Source organism: Colius striatus, chromosome 9, assembly GCF_028858725.1.
Source record: "Colius striatus isolate bColStr4 chromosome 9, bColStr4.1.hap1, whole genome shotgun sequence".
Lineage (NCBI taxonomy): Eukaryota > Metazoa > Chordata > Aves > Coliiformes > Coliidae > Colius > Colius striatus.
This window is the reverse complement of record NC_084767.1, coordinates 4208604-4222834: the sequence shown is the minus strand read 5'-3', so window position 1 is coordinate 4222834 and position 14231 is coordinate 4208604. Positions and strand designations below refer to the sequence as shown.

At 41.1% G+C, this 14231-nt stretch overlaps 1 protein-coding gene across 1 annotated transcript in view; it reads left to right on the top strand.

Annotated features, from left to right (window-relative positions):
* Positions 1-14231, top strand: part of ERGIC1 (endoplasmic reticulum-golgi intermediate compartment 1) — a 59092-nt gene that overhangs the window by 8521 nt on the left and 36340 nt on the right. The window lies entirely within an intron of this gene.

The following is a 14231-nucleotide window of genomic DNA, read 5'->3' as shown; positions in this document are numbered from 1 at the left end:
ACACTTTTCTCCTGCTTTGATGAAGCAGTGTGGAGTTTGCTCACTTTATTAAAAATACATTTCTCTTCCATCTTTCATTTTGACACTTGCTTCACTGCCTAAAAGGAAATAAAATGCTTGCTGGCAAGACTCTACCATTTAGTATTTGAGACTGTAAATACCTTCCTCCACTACTTACATTTGAAATATGTTTGAGCCTAACATTTTATTTAGAAAAAAGAAAAAAAAAAAAGTGATGTACTGCTTCCTCTCTTCCCTTCTTCAGTGTCTCCTAAAATGGTTTGTACTTTTGGCATATTTCAGCAATAGTAATTGCTGTGTATTCCCGGGTGACAGAGAACAAGCTTCTTACACACTGAAAGAATAAGCACAAAAGTCAGGGTATGTTTGACAAAAAGGTGGTGTGCAGGACAGCACAATGGAGACAGGGAGTCTGGCAGAAGAGAGAAAATAGGAGAGCCAGCTCCTTGGAAAGAAATCTATTTAAATGGGAGCAGAATGTATTCATTTTTTGTGCCCTCTTTCTGAAAGTGTTGTGAGGATTCATAGTCTTTTGTCATAGAAATAAATAGGTTTCTGTTTGGTTTTATTTTTTTTCTAAAACAAACCCTATACCTGCAAAGTAAGCAGCAGACCAGATGACATAATGCTGCAGAGGCTGATGCCTCCAAATTTCTCTCAGCCCCTTTCCCTAAATGTCCAGTTACCCAAAGGCTGGATTATATAATTAATGACAGTTCTCCTAGCTAACCTTGTTTTCTTGTTCTCAATACTCCTCCTTGTTTCAGAAACTTCCTCTGTTAGTTTCATTATGTTCTTGGAACTAGAATTAAGAGGGAGGAGCTGGCTGGCAAGAAAACTTATTCCTGTGTTTCACTCCTGGACTTTAAGAGTGTTGGAGAGTCAGCAGGTCAAAAAACCAACACATTTGGAGGATCCTGCTTTGAAAACCACTGTGATGTGAGTGAAAAGTCAGTCATACCGAATGTGAAGATTGCATTCTTCACTACATTAGCCCCTCTACCTCCTTGTCCAGTCATTGTCTGGCACATCAGAGCTTTCTCAAAGTAGTTCAGGATTAAACAGTTTCCAATGTAATTTTGAAGCTTTCAAAGTTTGTCCATTAAAGCTCAGCTTCTGCACCATGTGTGTTAATATCCTATTGTGTGTAAATGAGGACTAGCTGATTACTTAATGATGTTTGTATATTATCTGCTGTTACGCAGGTGTTAATCTTATAAAACGTGTTAATAACTGCTGGGTATTTACGAGTATCGGCTTATTAGTCCTGCTTTGAATCCAGATTTGCATCTCAAACTCACATTCAGGGCCAAGCTTTGGTATTTGTATATTCAGTGTTTACTTTCCATGTGAAACTGAGATGAACAGGATCTCTTAGTTTACTTTCCACATGCTTCGAATTTTATGTCTCAATTCACAGAACCATTCCTGCATTTGGAAACATGCACTTTAGGCACAAACCTGTTACTGAACCAAGGCTTTGCTCTTGCAGTGCACATCCAATTTCTTTTCCTAAGTCCATCTTCCTGTGGCTTTCCTTGTACAGACCTTCAAAGAAGTTGTAACTTTGATCGGTAATACTTCATATATTTGCAAAGTTTTTAATCTGTATGTCTCAATGTGCATGATGAAAGGTGGGCAAATGTTACCAGGTGCCACTCTACAAAATGAATAAGCTGAAGAAGAAAGATTTAATTGACTGGAACAGAATTTGTGCAGTGAGTCAGTGCTGGGAGCAGAAGAAAATCCAGATCGGTTGGCTCCCACTGCTGTGGGATCACAGCATGATTGTCCCAGAAGCTCTCCTGAGCTGCTCTCTGTACATTATGTTCTCATCTTCTGGCAGTCAGGAAACATAGAAATTTCATTTAAACAAAGAATTAACAATCACAAAATGAAGTGCTCAGAGTTCCTATTTTCTTCCCCTCCTGCTGACTTCCTGCCATTGTTTTCCCACTCCGTACAAGAGGGTGATAGATTTTACCTACTTTGTTGGAGGAAGAGTTATTACTTTTTATCTGTGCTGGCTTGTGTAGGAGCTAAGTGTTCTTCAGAGTTGTCAGAGCACATGCTTGCCTCAGGATGGAAAGAAAAGCAGCGTGATCTAACGAAAGCACTTTTGAATGAAATCTTTAGTTATATTTCTCCATAAAAATAGAAAATGTAGTGCTTGCTATACATGCATAGAGGAAAATGTTAGAATAAGGCACCTCTACTTACTTTGGACTGTTTTAGAGTTTTTTAACTGGTATATAGAGATTTTCCTATCTTTGGTAGATCTGTGGAACAGAGTTCTGGATTTTTGTCCAGCATAGGTACAGGCAGAACTATAAGAAGCTGAAAACACATAGGAAGTTGGAAGTCACTGCTTTTTTAGGGTAAAGTAAGAAAGGTTTTACATGCTGTTCTTGATGTTTCCCCCAATTAAAACCAAAACAAAATAACCTAAGAGAATTAGTTCTGACAGAAGTTCTACTCCGTAAATATTGTCATTTGACTGTAATACTCTTTCCAGTACCCCTGAGAGAAAGAGGCTCTTTGTGTTCTGACATTACTTTGGAGGGAACATGGTAGTTCAGGTGGTAACCCTCTCTGTTGTTTAGAGGTCTCCAGCCCTCTTAGGGATTGCAGTTTCTCTCAAGCCCATGCTTTCCTAGTTTAGGGACTGACTCCAAAGTGCTAGTCAGACCAGGTCTGACCTTTTTTTGTAATAGCTTTCAGTCACCTGGGATACATGATCCAGCCTACAAAATTGCCGAGTAGTCTTGTCACCTGCCCAGCCACCTGCTCATTCCTCCCTCCCAAAGGAATCTGATGATGTCCAACCCTTCTCAGGATTAGCTAGGCAGAGGGGAGATGTGTCCCACTTGTTCCTTTATCATAGGTGTCCCAGATACTAGTTGTTCTCCAGGGCCATATTTGCTGTTTTGATTGTTTCAAATATCCTGTTCTTAGGCACATGGAATGGGGTAACTGGTCTTTCACGCCATCTCTGCATACCCTAGGAGTCAACCTTCTCTTGCACTGTTGTATAAAATTGATTTAACAAGTAAAGAGGTTAATCTTTTTCTTTCTGATCCTGGTCAGAGTAATCCTAGGCATGGTTTTACCAACTGTGGACAATAAAAGTCCCCTCAGCAGCTTCAGATACCTGGGATTTTGTTTCTCTTTTTTTAAGTAGATGGAGCAGTGTGTGCAAACCTGACTCAGCTCTGCTATTTGTGCTACCTTTAAGTTTGTCTCTGCTTGAACGGTCACATTGAAAACTAAATTGGTGGGTTTCAGTTTATCCATTATACAAAAGTAACAGCTTTGCTTTTAAAGATCTTACTGTGAGTGTCTGATGTGTTTGTAGGAAAGAACAAAGCCAGAAACATATGCTTTGTGTTAGAGGTACCTGTCTGCATTTGGTAGAGGGTGTATGTACAAGACTGCTTGTTTTTATTTAAATGGCCTCTGTAGAGATTGAAAGCTCCCTATGGCTGAGTGGTGGATGACTTGTGCTGCTCAGCTGGTGGGGTTGGTCCGCTCCTACTGCCCAGCCTTCAAAGGCTGCTAAGGCAGTTTTGTTGACAAAGTGGGGATGAATTGTCTCAAAGCCATTATTTGGGAGCAGTGACCCAAGGAAACAGAGGAACAGTTGCTGCCTGTTAAACAACTGTGTGTTTTTAAGCTCTTAGGAAAGTGATTTGATTATTTGTTTAAGATCTTTTGTTCTTCCAGTGCCATTGCAGTATTCTCTATGCCTTCCCAGTTTCTCTTAGTTTTTCTAGCACCTTGTAATTCCTTTTTTTTTAGTGTCTGTGTCAAGCACCAAAAAATATGGGGCAACATTTTCTTCGCTTCTTAGTCAAGTAGCTACAGCCTGAGAATCCGTTCTACTTCATATTTGTGTTGTGGCATATGGGGAAGTGAATGAGAAGTGCCTGTTACTGGGTGTTTCAGTGGGTGCTCTCTGTAAGCCCTCTCTTGCTGAATTGCTTCATGAAACCTCTAAAATATATCAGTCAGTGTAGACCCTGCAGTGCCTTGAGCTGTTGAGAAGACAGATTTTCTCTTCTGCACTTGTACTTCTGACTCTTAAGGGTTGGTTAGATGACAGACATCTCTTTGCTTAGGCAGTCAAGTCATCAGATCACAGAGATATAAATGCTCTTTGACACAAAACATCATGCCTTTGGTGGGAAGGTTTCTTTAGAAATACCTCTGGGTACTAAAGGAAGGGTGTTTCCCTTTTTCCATTAGTCTCCAGTCTGAATGATATTGCTCTGACAACAGTCTTCTCCATAGTTGCCTTTTGATTCCATTAATTCACATAGAAGATACCCAATGTGGCCTGCCTTTATTTTTCCTTTCTACCTACAAGCTACACTGATTTGGGGGAGCAGAAGAAGGCTTCTGAGACAGACATGATGATTAAATTATCATCTCCCCTTTGTAAACTATCCTCCCCTGAAGTTTTCCTGGAGAGAGAAAATGGAGTCTATTTGTACACAGTTGTCTTTCAATGTCAGATGGACTTAATCCAACTTATATTTATCATGACTGAGTTTCTTCCTGCTTCCCATGTCCTCCTTATAAATGATAAAGCATTTTATACAAAGTGAATTGCTGGATCTCAACTGTAAGTGGTATCTCTGCTAAGAGCCTTAATAGCAGCAGATATTGAATGAATCATAGTCTGTAAACCCTTCTGCTGTCTCCACGGAGGCTTTTACAGAGGTGCTAACAGCAGTAATGTAAGGAAAGAGGGTTGTGGGGTAGCCTATTCTGCAGACTGGTTGTTCCATCTCATTTCATGTGCACTTAAAGGTGTTTCCTGAAGTGAGGTTGAGGTTGCTCATTCTCCTCTCTCCATTTCACACCTGCCTTGGTTTCCTGAACTGCTAATGCACCCTTTCTGTCATGAAAAGACAAACTTAAAAATAGATGCAGTCACACAAATTGTGTGGGAAGAGCTGGTTGTCTGTCTCTGCATCAGATCTATAGCTCCTGGGGGAAACCAAGTAAAGGTGACTGAACCAACCATCACTGCTCTCTGAATCATATGTCTGTAATACAGAAACGTTCGAGGCGGCAGATAGGAAATGGGAAGAGGAAGAGGTAGAGTGACAAATCCCAAGGTTATGTCCTTGTCTTCAGAGACAATGAATCCTTCTCAAAGTTAAGGATGATTTGTCTCTTCAATGGTAGCTAAATAGAAATTGTTAGTTGGCTGGATTCACTGATGTCTGTATGGAGTAATTAAAGAATCTGGTGTACTTCAAAGGCATGTGGCCTAAAAATGAATTTATTTAGAATGTCTAAATGGTAGATGCTCTCAAAGAAGGGAAGACACTAGATGTTTTCTAACCTGTTATCACAGAGCTGCCTCAAGATGACTCTTATCAAAGATCAAATGGCATAGGCTTGACTGTCCAAGGTTGTGTTTGGCAACTACTTTTCTCTTTTGCGTATCTTCCACAGGGCCATCGAAAGCAGTCTGGGATTGTTGTTTTCAATGAATGCTAGTTCCTAGAAATGCACTATGCAGCAGTTTTTCTATCCACCTGAAAAAGACACCCAGTATAATTAACAAAGTGCTTTATCTTCCCTTTGACAAAAAGTATCTTCTTCTCTTTTTCTCTTCTCCTCCTCTCCTCCTCCTCGCCTCCTCCTCGCCTCCTCCTCGCCTCCTCCTCGCCTCCTCCTCGCCTCCTCCTCGCCTCCTCCTCTCCTCCTCCTCTCCTCCTCCTCTCCTCCTCCTCTCCTCCTCCTCTCCTCCTCCTCTCCTCTTCCTCTCCTCTTCCTCTCCCTCTCCTCTCCCTCTCCTCTCCCTCTCCTCTTCCTCTCCTCAAACTTAAGGTGTCTACTGTGCATGGGATACCCCTCCCTTGTTATATTTCTTGAATGTGACAAGTATAGTATGTAACAGTAGAAATTTTTTTCCACATTGTAACTCCATTTACTGGTGAGTAGGTAATGAATGGACTTTGTAAGGAACAGGCAAGCTCTTTGTTACATTAGTCAGGACTTGGCATGTGTGTGGAGAAATACTGAGATCATGTCTTCTTGAATTCTTGATATTTGAGGCCTACAGCCATACCCTGATCCACTTTTCTTTGGTTTGCAAGAAGGACTTGACAAATGGAAAAAAAACCTAGCAGCAATATTGCACTTGGATGTATCTCTGGTTTGCAGGAGCTGTGCTACTTGCTGTTACACTGGGGAAGGGCATTACCAGCATATGAACAGAAGGGGAAATAAGTTGAAAACTACTCGAACTGGCTTGTATTCACCTGTGCAGTGGCAAGGAAACATTTGTCTTTTCATGAAATAGTTTTTAAAAGGCCAGCCTAATCTTGCTTCACTTTGTAGATCTGAGAGCTTGGCCTACAATTGCAGTGTTAGGTGGCATGCCAGATTTTAGAACTTGCTTTCTTGGGTATACGAGGTGGTCAGCGGTTTTAGTGGGACACAGTTGTGCTTTTGAAAAGGTTATGAAAAGACCAACTTATTCCTGCTTTCTGACTTATGCAGCTATCTTGGGAGTGAAACTGTACTGCAGATATGTAAATATTGTGTGAGAAGAGGTAATCTCAACAGAAATCCAAGTGATGCAGCCTATATGAATGCCCCACAGTCTCTCACTGAAGTGCTGAGTTCCAATGAAGACAGGATTTATTATTTCTTGGCTACTTTGTGCTATGTTTTAAACCTGAGTCCTTGACCGAGGGCTTTTGTTGATTCAGGGAGCCATCTCGGTTTGGGAAGGTGTATTATTCTTTATCAGGGGACTGGAGCATCTTCCTTATGAGGAACTGGGGCTGTTTAGTCTGGAGAAGTGGAGACTCAGAGGGGATTTCATTAATATTTACAAATATCTCAATGGTGGATGTCAGGAGGTTGGGGCAGCACTTTTTTGTATGGTATCTAGCAACAGGACAAGGGGTAATGGGATGAAGCTGGAACACAAAAAGTTCCACTTAAACATAAGAAAAAACTATGTCACTGTTTCAGTGAGGGAGCCCTGGCACAGGCTGCCCAGAGGGGTTGTGGAGGCTCCTTCCTTGGAGGTCTTCAAGCCTCACCTGCAAATGGTCCTATGCAACTTGATCTAGATGGACCTGCCTCTGCAGGAGAGGTGGACTAGATGATCTTTAAAGGTCCCTTCCAACCCTACCATTCTATGATTCTGTGATCTGTTCAGGTAACCAACCTGTCCCTCCATGTATATCATAGGTGCCTTGCCTTTCTACTTTTCAATCTGCATCCCCTCTGTTTCTCAGAGCACTCAGGTTTCTTACCGAGAAGGAAGTGATCAGGTGAAGTTCTTGTAGATCTAAAAACCCTTTGGGACGGTTCCAGCTGTGAAGCTTCACCACTTGGCTTTTAGCTGAGTTTTTTCCTGTATCTTGGAAACCCTGGAGACATCTACCTCACACCCTTTTGCTCCTCTTCGAGAGACATTGTGATATCTGATAGGTTGTAATAGAGATGTTGCCCCCTACTCATAATGAGGAGAACTGTCCAGCACAAGGTCTCCAACATGCACCATGTTGGAATACAAACACAGACTCCACAGTTCTTAAAATGTCTTACTACAGCAACAACCTAATCTTTGTAGCATTTTCAAATGTAACTTTTTGTATCTGTACTTGGTATTTCCCCATTTGCCTAGTCTAGTCAAATCTGCTGTAGAATTGTCAGTTTGTGTAACAATAGTGAAGTTACATCTCTGCTGTTAAATGTGTTGTTCTTGCAAATCTCTTCAGAGTTCCTCGTTAATGAAGTGAATTTGTTCAGCAATGCCAGGCCATCTCATTTTTCAAAGAGATCTCAAAGCTACTGATCCGTAACAAAATTAAGGTAGTTGTTCAGTGTGCACTTGACTCGTTATTGGGAGTGAGTAGTGTCACCAGGAATTAGTGACCTCAACTTCAAATGTGGTATCTGCTGAAAAACAGATGCCACTTCTAAAAGCTGGTTAATATGGGAGGTGGAGGATCAAGCGTTGTTTCAACACCCACATTCTTCTGTGTGAGTCACAACCCCGGACCCTTGCTGCTGAGACAAGATGACATGATGTATTTACGCCACCATTGACCTGCTAAAGGTAGAATGTCAATCATGAAACTAATATTTAAATATTTTTTTAATCATCTTTGACATCAGAAACTTAATTTGCTGTAACAAATGATTGTGTCCTCTAAACACCGTCACCTTTCAGTACATGCTGAAGTACCTATGACAGGGAAAGTATGCTTCCAAAAAAAAGATTAGTGTTTAAGTATTCAGTACTTTTGGGGGAAAATATAATCTGCTTGATAAACAAAAACATTTTTCCCCTGTCTGTGTACATGAAAGCTAAATTTCTGAATCATCTGAGGAGTGGAAGGGGATGAAAATTAATCTGTGTGCTGCTGATTTACAATGACCAAGTACCACATGTGAATGTGTTGTGCTTTTGCTTGGCTGCTTGATTAACTGGAATCCAAAATACAGTCCAAAAGAAGCAAAACAATCTTTCCCTTGCCTCGGTCAGTAAAAACAGACCTTGCAGAAGGGTACATGAAAACATCCCATTCTTGCTCTCTCTGGAGTTGTGTTTCAGTGCTCCCCAGAAAGAGCTAAAGCATCTTATGCCTTTCTGCAGTGACTCCATGCACTGAGTCAGAGATTTATAAGCTGTGTTTCAAATGTCTGCATGAGGTGACATGGCCAGTTCATTGCTCCTTTGCTTATGCCAAGGAGGGGTGGGCATGCTTGAGGTTTGCAATAACTGCTATAAACTGAAGGAGAAATTGGTGTTCTTCCTTCTTTGATATGAACTCCTTTATATATGAGAGTTTATCTTTGCAACAAGACAAAATTTAACCCCTGTCTAGTTAGTTCTACTTAGAAGTTTGATTGGGGTTTTTTTATTGCTTCAAGTTCTTTGCTTCTTGCTCATGAAAAAATTAACTGCATCTTACTGAGATGTTACTGTAGTATTTTACTGAAGCTCCTTTCAAACCCCAAAGGAGAGAGGATCTTCTCACTGTCAGGGAAGATTTTTTTGTTGTTGTTCAGAGAGGTGGTAATATTCAGTGAAATAATGTATTTATTACTTCATTTCCTCAAATATTTCAGATAGAAACTTGAAACTGTTCAGGTGTATATAAAGCATGCCCTGGCAGGAAGCCCTGCCTGTAGCAGCTCCTGCTGAGGGAGTGAGCTCATCCCTGTTCTCAAGGTAGGCGTTTGAAGTATCTACTCCAGAAAAATTGCAGTGTTTTGGTAGACACATTCTGCCCACCCTGTCATCCATCTTGCAGTATCAGTCAGATAGATTTGAAAGGAAAGCCAGGAATCACCCCAAAGGCTGATATCAACTTGCTTTGTTCTGTTGGGTTTGACATACCATTGCCTATATAGCCAACCATGGACGTGATCGTTCGTGGCTGTCCCACTCAGAGGAGTACAACTGTGTCTTGCTAAACACTTTGTGTGGTTTTGGGAAATCCTAAAAAGTGAACATAAAGAGCATATATTTCTGTCTGAAGAGAAAATTTTTGAGTAGCAGTGGCCCATGTTAGCCTAGGTAACAGCTTTTGAAGTCCTTCTGACATTTACTGGCACTTTAAATCTTCCATCCCTTTGATCAGTTCCATTGAGGTGCAACCATCTGCAATTTTACCTTGTCTTCCACTTGTGCAACATTACAAACATGTAATTTCTGTGTTTCTGAGAGGACTGGTGCACACCTCTCCATCAGACAGCTGGAGTTCTGCCTCAGATCTGGCTTAATCATGCTAAGGTTTGTGAATTCTCTGAACTTATTTAGGAGTGATCCTCCTGGTATTGCTCTTTACAGTGCAGTTTTACCATTTTGTTGGCATTCCCATCAGGAAGGTGGGGAAGTTTATTTGTTATTTCCTTTCAGCTTTGGATTGAGGAAAAAAAAAGTATGGTAGCATTCCCTTATGTTAATTATGAATGCCTGATTCCTGCAAAACTGCCATTGCAACACAGTCTTTTTTTACTTCTTTGTTTGCAACCATGCTCTCCATGGAAAGAAGAGACAATAGATGTACTAGATGTGTCAGAAAATGTCTTTATTTTACTGATGACAGCCTAGTAGTCTTGTATTCTGGTATTGCAAGGTCCAGCCTTCCTCTTCAGGAGGATACACATGACCTGGAGGAAGAACTTTGCTTGCAGAGTTGTTTCCACGCTGCAGCTATGTCAGTTGATTAACTCAAAGATATTACTTCACCTTACAAGTCTTGCTTTTCTGAGTGCAGGAAGAAAGTTGCCAAAAGCTATGTATAAATAACATGCTGACTGTCCTGTGGAAACTGTATGTGTATGTGTTTTATAAGCCTGGAGTGATGTATCCCTAGTGCCACACAGGACTGTGGGTTCAGGGAGTTCACTTCGCAGTTACTGTGAGGCTATGAACATGCTGGAAATCTACACCCTGGTTTCTCATGGCCATTTAGGATATGACTGCAAGACTATCAAAGTGAATATTCACAGCGTAGTACTGTGTGTCTCACTGTGTTATGAGCTGGCTGGTACAACCTTTCTGAACATCCAGTCTTCCTCCAGTATTAGTAATATTTTCCACTGCTTTCAATGTACCAGTATCAGAAAGCTGTAAGGCAGCTTTTGCAATATACAAAGCACAAGGTTCCTCTCTGTTTCCAGGATACAAATACTCTTGTAAGTGACCAATGCCTCAGGAACCTGGAGACTTATTGGAATTTTTACTGCAGGTGATTTCAGGAATATCTGACCTGAGGGCAAGTAAAACCTGTTTCCATTTACTATGCATACAGCTCCATGGCCTCCTCCCTCATACATTACAAATAATCGTGGTGTCTAATCCTCATTCTTTTCTCTTCCCAGGACAGTGTAAGTGATCCCCTGAAGTTACTTTAGGCTCTGTGACATAGGCAAGAAGCAGGTGGCAAAAGGAGAAGGATTTGTCTAATAGAATCTAGAAGTTAATCAGATTTTTAAGCCTTACATTTGATAGAAGCTGTGGCTCTCACCAATCTCTGATTGGGGATTGGGGTGTCCTGTTAAAATAAATTGTCAGCTTCATCGATTTCTTTGAGAAGTTTGCCTGATTTACTTGTATGTAATTAATGAGACCACTTTTGCAGTTCCTTCCTCAACTTATTGCTGGAGTTTCATCTCTCTGGTGTCTCACAAATATACTTTTCAAGTAGTCATTGAATCCTGTGCATTTAGTGTTTTCTTCTAACTCAGAGTTTAAATCAGAGTTAGTAAAATAGCTGTCTTCCCTGTCCATGGCAGCATCTCCATCATTCTCCTCAAAGTTTGGCATCTAGCTATCCTTTGAGGCTTCCCACTTGCCCTTCTTTGAGTGCATGAACCCAATTGCTGTTTTCACCAAAGTAAGTAAAGTCTATTTTCTCAAGCTAGTGCCAGTATCAGGTACTTTATGGGAAGATGCCTGGTACCCTGAAGAATATTGTTCCTTTACCAAAGTATAACTCTCCCAATACAGTGCATGCCTGTTGCAAATGTTCTGCCAGGATACTTGCATATAGCTAGCCTTTTTTCTTTTGGACTGGTAGTCTCTTAAACTTACTGGTGTCACATGTCAGTGAGCAAAACCTACCCAGCAGTGTCTGTCTGTTATTCCAACCTCATCTTTTTCCATTCCCTTGTTGTTAATTGTTGGCATCCTTTCGGCATCCTGCAAGCTTAAATTCACCTCCTCTGCTTCTCTTCCTTTTTACTGCTTGAATCAGGTTCTGGATGCCATCCTTCAAGCTTCTGTGTTCATCCATAAGATCTCAATGGAGCTTTCCTCCTTCCTCCCCACCATCCAGTCTGCTCTTGTTGCCTCTTCTGCATATGGTGTCCACTCTTGATCTCTGTTTTCCCAATAGAGTCTTTACCTAAAAATGTATAAATTCCACAAAACAAAGCCAGTAAGGCTTTATTCAGCTGCCCTGGGTTGTTCTGTACTTCTTGCCTGCGCCTCTAGGCTGTCAGTTCAAGGCTGGGACACTGTTTGCCTGATGTTCTTTGCCTCACGAGCTGCGTACACTCACTGTGCTCATATATGAAATGTTCCTTAAAGTACGTTAAGGGCCTTGCATGACAACTGTTGTGAACGTGCTGTACTGTGCTTGGAAGGAGGCTTGAGCCTGTGAGTATATCACAGAACTCTTGGGTGTAGGCCCAGGAGTTCTCCAAACTCCAGGCAAATCATATCCAGAGGCTTGCTTAAACCCTTTTTTAGATGTGTGTCATAGTAACAGAAGACAGAGGGAATGTAACATTGTGGTGGAAGAGATGGGAAGCAGAATAGCACAGAGACAGTGGGCTGCCTTTTAAGCACTTAAAGCCAGGAGATAAGTGTGGCTGGGAGCCATCGATCGCTTTCTCTAGTGTCTTTGCCTAATCCTGGCATACTTACACCATGTAAAACTTTATTTGTGATGTTTGGGTGTTACTTATGTGATTAAAATGTCAGTACGAGAGGAGACAACCCTGCCATGACATCAACTTTCCACTGGGTTATTTTAAAAGCTATAATTTTTTTTTTAATCCTGTGATGGGTCATCATTTTCACACTAGTAAATATTTCTCATTGTAAGAACAAACTTCCTTTTATAGTATCCACATGCTGCTGTTTTTACTGAATCCAGCAGAGAGCTATTTCCTATTTCTAATTGTTAACTCACACTCAGCAGCTTTCCTGTTCATGTGGGCTCTCTCTCTTTCTTTCTCTCTCAGCTTTTTTAACTTTGTTGATCCATCACTGTGACTTTGAGACCACGCCATCAGCGTTTAATGGGCTGTGAGCAGGAGCAATCAGCTACTTCCTCTGCCTGTGAGACCGAATGTGATGTCACCAGCTACTCTGGGCTGCTTTACCATCTGATGCTGCTGTTGCTTTGGTGTATGTGGAAAGAATGTAAACAGCATTTTCCAGATGTTCTCAGGGCAGCTGGAGAGCCATAAATGGACTGTTAGGTTCAGGAATATTACTAATCTATTTAGGAGATGGCAGTGAATAGAGTCATAAAAATATATAGCTCCATGTGTATCCCGTGCAGCATGTTCTGTCAAGTGTGTCGCAGTGGGTTGTTGGAACAGTTAAGTGATTATATATCTTGTTCAAGACTTGAACTGGGCAGGTAAACTATCTTTATACCTGCTTTCCTTCCCTCTCTTACCTTTCCTTCTTCCAGCTTCAACTCTTGAATGGAACAACAGTAATAATGTCCTTCTAATCTCATCTGAGGCATCTGCTATTTTGTTCACCCAGAACGCCTTCAAGTTATAAGTGATCTCAATAGATGAAGAGTGAGGAAAAGAAAGATAGTCTAGTTTTTAAACTCTCAGTATAGCATTTGATGTAGTAGGAGCTACTGAATAAACATGGGAGAGTTTCATCTTGATGCAGTCTAGAATAGGAATTTGGAAGCTTATGTCTCTAAGACTTTTCCAGGACTGGAAAAAGCATCAAATGTCACCCACTTGAAAAAAAAAAATCTGTTTTGAGGGAGAAACAGTCACTTCCTTCTTTAGGGTGGATGTGTGGTTTTAATGGATTAATTAATTTTTATTGAGTGGTGGAAAAAGTGATGTCAGAGCTGCATTATGGCTGGATGTGCAGGAACACAAGGTTGTAGGAAATAAAACAGCTTAGCATCATGAGGGCAGTGAAAGTTTAACCATGGAGGGTTTAAAATAGCAAAACTGAGCCATATGGATATTAAAAGATATGACTGAATCAAAACAACAGTCTAATATTAAACTGGATTCTACTGAGGGAGTAACACATTTCTTGGGTTAATTTCTCCTGTGTATCCAGTGTCCAAGGGTAGGTTTCTTGTCTCAAGATTGATTTCTGGCTTTGTTATTGTTGATCCCGTTGCAGGATACAAACTGCAAGGGACGATGTAAATTGTGTCTCAGTGTTGGAGTTTTTTTGCCAGGCCTCTTTTTTCAGGAGTCTTTGGAGTATCCTTTTCCTTTTACGGTGGTCTGTAAACTTGTCCAGCATGACTTCTTCCCTGGCACCTCTCACAGCTCGGACTGAACAGATCCAGGACAGCAAGGCAGAGGGAGGTAGAGGGAAGTGCTTTGGAAATTGGAGCCAAGAAAGAGCGCAGTTACATAATTGTACCAAAAAAAGGGGGATTTTTGGTGTTGTTTTCTTTTTTCTTCTCATATCCTTCTGCAAACTGCAAAAATGT